This window comes from Equus caballus, chromosome 4 (assembly GCF_041296265.1).
Source record: "Equus caballus isolate H_3958 breed thoroughbred chromosome 4, TB-T2T, whole genome shotgun sequence".
NCBI classification, from domain to species: Eukaryota; Metazoa; Chordata; class Mammalia; order Perissodactyla; family Equidae; genus Equus; species Equus caballus.
In genome coordinates, this window is record NC_091687.1 from 36,637,588 (window position 1) to 36,645,309 (window position 7,722).

Here is a 7,722-nt window from a genome sequence, read left to right on the forward strand (position 1 = left end):
TTATTTCCAGGTCAGGGAACCACCCCACCCATCTATCTGTTGTTACATTTTGGTGACTGAGTGTTGCTATGATGCTGAAAGCTATGGCATACCAGCAGGGTCACCCATGGTTGACAGGTTTCAGCAGAACTTCCAGACTAGACAGACTATGAAGAAGGATCTGGCCACCCACTTCTGAAAAAATTGGCCATGAAAACCCTATGAATAGCAATGGAGCATTATCTGATATAGCTCTGGAAGGTGAGATGATGAAGCCAAAAGACCAGGCAGGGTTCTGCTCTGCTGTGCACAGGGTCACTAGGAATTGGAACCGATTTGAGGTCACTAGCAACAACAAAAAGCTTGAGAACCACTAGTCTAGTGATAACCATTTTTATCAGTTTTTCTTTTTGCAAATATAACAAAATTGTGTATATATTAATAATCTCCTCTGTTCTTATCCAAATAGTATCATACTATGTATACTATTCTGTATCTTGCCATTGAAAAATATACTTTTCATATAAGTCATTTTGTATTTTTGCCAGAATATTTTGGAAGTAGATTCCTAGAAGTGGGGTTTCTAGATAGATTTCTAGTAATTTTTTTTAGATATTATCAGATTCCTTTGCCTATGAGTTGTACCATTTTGTATTCTCATCAGCCATTTCCTATAACCTTGCCAATAAAATATATTGTCAGACTTTTGGGTGTTTGCCAATCTGATATATGAGAAGTTCTAGCTCATTGTAGTTTTCATTTACATTTCCCTGAGTAAAAGTGAGTTTAAGGGGCTGGCCTCATGGCTGAGTGGTTAAGTTCGTGTGCTCTGCTTCGGTGGCCCAGAGTTTGGCCAGTTCAGATCCTGGTTGCGGACCTAGCACCACTCATCAAGCCATGCTGAGGTGGTGTCTGACATACCACAACTAGCAGGACCTACAACTAAAATATGCAATGAGGTACTGGGGGTGCATTGGAGAGAAGAAGGGAAAAAAAAGAAATCCAAAAAATAAAAGTGACTTTAAGCATCTTTTTATCCATTTAGGTGCCATTTTCATTTCTTCTTCTGTGAATGTCTGCTCATATATTTTGCCACGTTTCTATCAGATTGTTAGTCTGTTTCTTCTCAGTTTGTAGGAACTCTTAATATATTAAGAATATTAGCCATTTAAGTGCAGATATATTTTCTCAGTTTATCATTTGCCTTTTAACTTTGCTTATGTTGTTTTTGTGTCATGCCATATTTTAAGAAAAATTAACATAATTAGATTTATCAGTAATTTACCTCATAGCTTCTAGACTTCCATTTCCTAGGTGTTATCTTATGGTTCTCCAATTACACTTATATTGGATCTCCTTTGTCTGCTGGGTATTTCTATTACTTTCTCCTAAATCTTCTAAAAAAAAATCTTTATCTTTGTTTGAGTTGCTGCACTTTTCCTTTCCATTCTCTATTTTTCTTACTGTGTGCTCATGACATCTCTTTGTTTGTATGTACCTTTTAATTTAGTCCTTCCTTCTCATTTTTTCCCTTTTTTTCAAATTCATTCTTGATATTTGTCAATTCTCATTTCCTGTCTTTCCATAACTTTTGTTGCACAACTCTTGTGTATAAAGAATACTACAATTCTTTAATCCTCTAAATCAGAATAACTCTTTGTGGAGCTACCACTCACCTAGCCAATAGCAGATTAAACTTAAGTAACTCTTTGTGGCTTATTCTCCCTCACTCTTTTATCAAAGCAGAATCCAGGAATTATTTGTGGCTGGAAGATGAGGGGGGTCTGGATTGTGCCAATGGTAGTTGACATCTTTATTCTGGCTCTTCTGGCTGCAGGATACTACTGTTAAGAGTTGGTTCAATTTAGGCACTTTGCTTCAGGTGGCCTGAGAGATGTTTCTTAGAACATTTTACCACACTGACTGAAGATTCTTACTAAAACCTCTGTGTCTTACTAAAACTTAATAAGGCATCTCACAGCATTTGGGATGCTTCATTCCACAATGCTCATTCCTCTGTTTGCCTCAGTCTCCAGGTGGAGGAGAGGTTAAATCCATCCCTTTCTCTCAGATTTGATCATTTTCAACTTTTGTTGCCCAAGCCTCTTACCTTCACAAATCCCCTCACCATAGTTAGCCCCTCTCTGAGACTGTCAGCTTCATAATTTTCAGTGAAATAGAAACACGTTTTTTTCTTTGTGTATGTATTTTTTAAGGGTATTTTATACCTTTAGACCTTTAGAAACACATATTATCTTCCTTTGTATGGGTAGAGGATTGGAGCTTGGGACAGTAGATCCTAACCCTAGTTAGCACTTTCGTTAACACACTCTGGGATGTACATTTTCACTCTTTTATGTCTAGCTTATTCTAATATACAGTAGTTAGTAAAACTAATTTTTGAAGGGTATATTTGGTTGAAATGAAAGACAGTAAATATTATGATCATTAAGATATATTATAACAAAAGAATTTACTTTGCAACTTTTCTGCCAATGATGCTTTGTCAGTTAGGTCCTCCAAGAAGCCGACACCAAGACAGGATAAGAGATGTGTTGGAGGAAATGCCTTGAAGTATATAGGGGGAGGGAGCCTTCATACTGCAATGCAGGTCTTACTCCTGTGAGAAACAAAAGTGAGGGCAAGATTGGGTAGGAAGAGATTCAGATGGCAGTGCAGTTGTGAAAAACTCTTGGCTGGGTCAATGGGAAATAACCAAGCAAAAGCTGCCCTTTAGAGGAATCTTCCATGAGGCGGTAATGGCTTGGTTCTGGTGCCTCTGTCATGGACAGTCATTGTCTGTGAGCAGCCCAGGGGCAATTGGATCCTGTGAATGAGGTAGTACTTTCCAAAGAGTGGCAGCTGGAGGCTGTCAATCAGCTATGCTCCCTTGCAGCAGGTTCTCTTGAAGGGACATGTGAGTAAGTCATTTCCATGGCTGCCACTGCTGCCCACTTGACATATTTAGCCAGTAAAGCGATTTTTACTGTAAATTTCTTTTAAATTAAAGCAGTTTGATAAAGTCTTCTTCATATGGGAGAAAAATTCCAACAGGGATTAAATAATGGACAAGCTTTTGTTGTTGGATATTCCTAAAATGTCTACCAAGAATTTAAATACAATTTAATTAGAGAATGCTAAAGGAGGTAAAACTATCATTTATCATCCTAATAATCATACACAACCTAAACACACCGTTAGATAAGGCTGTTCCTTTACTCGTATTCGTCATTTTTTTAATGGTAAAGTACTTTACCACTTTATCACTGAATGAAACATCCAAAGCTGCTAATGGATATGCCTGTTTCAGATCAGTCTGTCCTTTTGACCCTTTGATTTTGATCTACAACCAATTTGTTTTCAACTGAATCACTTGCTTCCAAAAGGACCAGAAAGACCCTTAGCCTGGGATTCAGGTCATCTGTGGTCTAATTCCCCTTAGTTACAATGTAGCTGTGTGACCTTGCAGAAATTACTTCACCCCCTAGGGCTTCAGTTTCTGTGAAATGAGTTTATTAGATTAAATAATCTTCAGGGCTCATCTAGTCCATGAAATATTGTGGTTGAAGTTGGAGGTTATGGATAAAATGTTTCTATATTTGTTATAAAAAACTAAAATAAAGACATGGAAACTATATTTAGGAAATGTGTGGACAGCACATATATTGGAAAATGCAATTAATATTTAAAACAATCTTGCAGGCTGGAAGGATAGGTTACTTTGTAAAAGATAAACTTCAATAAGGATAGGGTGAGTTGTTTGTTTTTAAAATGTAAGCCTTTTATTTTAGAACAGTTTTAGATTTACAGAATTCTTGCAAAGATACTGCAGAGTGTTTGTTTTTGCTTTACATTTAAGTTTAAAAATGCCAGTGTTGGGTAGTTGGTATTGGTGCTGGAAGAGGGCAGGGATGGGGTGAGTGGGGCACGTTGTGGAGAGACTGGACTTAACATTTTATGTGAAAAGAACTTAGGTGTATTATGTGATGTGATCCTGCTATTATGTGACTATCAAAAAAAAATAATAAAAGCTTAACAATATTAATAGAGACACATCATCCAGAATAAGGGAAGCAACGATCATATTGTACTCTAACCTGGCTATACCTCATCTTTTTGGTTCAGAGAACGCTTTAAAAGGAATGTTGAAATGTCTGTAGGGGATCCAAAGAAGAGGGAACAAGGTGATGAAAGGTTTGGAAATTATTATATAAGAGGAAAGACTGAAAGAACTGGAGAGGTTTAGCCTAAACAAGAGAAGACTTAGCAGGGGTATGTAAACAATTACTTTTTAAATTAAATTTATTTTTAAAATTAGGTAAACTATTCGTATAATTAAAGAATCAAACTCATATAAAAGATACACAGTGCTTCTTCTCCTGTTTCCATTCCACTGTTCCCCATCCTGTTTAGGTATGATTTTTTATTATTCTTTTGAATCCTTCCAGTGTTTCTTTAGGCAATTACAAGGAAATACATATATACAAAAGGAATCAAAGTATACGTGTTATTTTGCATCTTGAGTGTTTTTACTTTATATATTTTGGAGATCTATGTATAAAGAGGGTAGTTCATTTGTTTTAAACAGCTGCATAGAATTCCATTCTGTGAGAGCATCATAGTTTACTTAACCAGTCTCAAAGATGAATCCTTGAGTTCTTGCCCATATTCTGTTTTCACAATGTTATCATTCACAAAAAACAAGAAAAATTAATAGCAATCCCTATTTTTCATCTCAATTGCTTGCAGGCATATCTATAGGATAAATCCTCAGGAGTGGGGGTCCTGGGTCAAAACTTAACTATGCATTTTTAATTTTGGAAGATAGTGCCTAATTGCCCTCCATAGGGGTGGTGCCAGTCTGCACATCCAAGAGCAATATCTAAGAATGCATGTTTCCACAGCCTCCTCCACTGGCTGTGTGCTCATACTTTGGATTTCTGCCCATCTGTTAGGTGAGAAATGGCATCTCAGTGCAGTTTCGGTTTTCATGCATCTCTTTATGAATGAAGCAGAAGATCTTTTCATCTGTTGAAGAGACTTTTTCCTCCTGTGAACTCTGTGTTCACACCCTTTGCACAATTTTCTACTGGATTGTGTAGCAGTTGTTTGTGCCACACTCTCATCCTCTTGGCATTCACCTCTCCAGGCCGAAAGCTGCTGTGTGAACACCTGTAACACTTTGCTGCAGACTTTTTTTCCTGGCCACGATGGTGTATGTGGCAAACATATAGGAAAAGTCAGAGGAGCCAGAAAGTTAATGCCCTAGAAACTTGTCTCTTTTAATTACAAACAGGGATTTGTTGCATAAAGCCCCCCATCTTCCTTTCCCCTAGATGGGATAACTCTCTGGTATATTTGACACTGTCTCCCAGAGCTTCCCAGTGGAGTTGAGCCCACAGCAGTAACTGGCTTGAAAACCCACACTTTATTCCTTCCCTGCTCACTATATGTTCCTACTCCATTCCCCGTACTTAATAATTTCATTTCCTGAATAAACTATTTGCATTAGAATCCTTGCTTCAGGGTAGGCTTCTGGAGGAACCCAAGCCAAGCCTGGCTGTTAGGCCTATCTTTGAGTGCTGCTCAAAGTATGGTCAGCAGATGGCGCTGGTTTGTGAACTGTTTGTTACCAGTCTGATAAATTCAGAAATTGAGCTCAATGTTTAGAAATTTTTATAGCAATGTGATGTTGCCACAAAATTTAGGTTTAGTGACTTTGTGTTTTATACACACACACACACACACACACACAGACACACACATACATACAATGGTCAGTGATGAATTAAAAAAAAACGAAAACAAACAAACTGGCCTCTACCTCCCATGGTTGGAGAGGCACAATCTTAAATGATGGCACTGAGACCAATGGATGGAAGTACAACTGGGAAAACTTTGGTTAGATATAAGAAAGATTTTTCTAATTGCCCAGATTGCCTAAAAGTTGAAGAGATTTCTTTTTGGTGGCAGTTAACCCTCTCATGATGAGAAGAGTTCAGCCTGTGTGGCTGGCTGGCTGTTGAGACTGTAAATAATCCTGAGTTTGGTGGCACATCTCTTCCATTTTAACAGCTTCTCTTACTCTGCCTTAGTGAAATGTGAACAGTAATTCTGTCATTCTTTTTCTTCTCTTTCTGTGAAAGAGAGGATTAGTAAAGATGAAAATAATATACTGGTTGTGTTCCTTAAAAACCTGTTGACTTTCTAAAAATCATAAGGGAAAGTGTAATCCTGGTTGATCCTGTTCTGATAGTTTCTGATATACCGTGAGTTCCATCCCAATAGCCTTTCATATTTACAAAACTGAGAATCTGGCAACTATAGGTAATGGGACTGAATCTTTCTTTTTTTTTCAAACACTAAGGTTTCTCAACTAGTATTAAAATGCTAAATGAAAAGTCTTATGAGATTTCCTGTCTGAATCATCGATCTCAGGAACAATAAGTTCACTCAGTACCCAAGGTACTAAAGTAAAACCAGAGAGAAAGGAAAACATTTGCCTTTCAGCTCCTGGAGAAGAGCTGTACTCTCCTTGGCTTCTCCTTTGAGCCCTCCAGTCATGGGGTTTTGCCTACCTCCACAGAACAAAGCTCCCTTTGTTGCTAAGGAAAGCTTGTGACCAGACTGGAGTGGGAATATTAGAATGGCAGTTACGACAGAGTTGAACTCAATGTTGAAACCATAGATTGCACATCACCAAAACATTAGAAGGTGTGCTAAAACCAACAGTAAGCAAATGTGGAGTGTTAAGGATGCGCAATTGGAATATTTAAAGTGCTAATGAGCTTCCTTTTAAAAAAAATGTTTCAAAAAAAGAGTTTCCAGTGGTTCAGGCCATCAAGCCCTAATGTATGTATTCAAAGGGACATTTTGGAGGACAGCATAATTGTCCACCATTATGTTGCGATGTTAAAAGGGAATGGCCCTGGAGTCAGACTGCCTTGATTCACATCTCAGCTCTGCCTCTTCCTAGGCAAGGCACTCAATGATTTTAAAGCTGTTTCTTCTTCTGAAGAAATGGGGATAATTAGAGTACTTTAGAGAATTGTTATGAGGATTAAATAAGATAATGCACATCAAGTAGTTAGCACAGGCTTTGTTCCTATCATAGTATTATACAATAAATATCATTAAAAGCCTTCCAAGATTCCCTCACAGCAGGAAAGATGTAGAACTGGGTGCTTTTGTCCTGGGTGAGCTAGGGCACGGAGCGCTGTCCTGTGCACCCATCTCCCCCTTCTCTAACCCCGTTCCTTTCTCCTTCACCCTTGACCCTTCTCCTCCTTCCTTTGGATCCTTTTCTTCCATTCTCTTATCTTCAGGGTTTTGCCTTGAGCTTCAGGAAAGCTAAGGCACAGAAGAGTATCTTATTCTCTTTTCCTAAATTCTACTGAACAAATCTTTGGAAGAGTGGAAGATTATTCTACATTGTAAACTTAACTCCCTGTAGACAATTGGAGTAGGATCATATGAGGTTATCTGTGGTGTGTGTGAATTAGACAGGTGGTGGTGTGAATGATGGTTGTGGTGATGAAGAATGAAAATTGCAAGCTCTGTGTGCAGCACCTTGACTGCCATTCCACCTTGACTCGGGGGGGAGGTCGAGAATCTTTTGAGCTCCCAGAGGTAAAATTTATTGTATACTTTCATCATTATCATGGTTCCCTTTTGATCCCTGAACAATAAACGCATGAAGAGCTCTTTAATGCAATTTCTAATTAAAGTAGCTTTGAGTAGGGG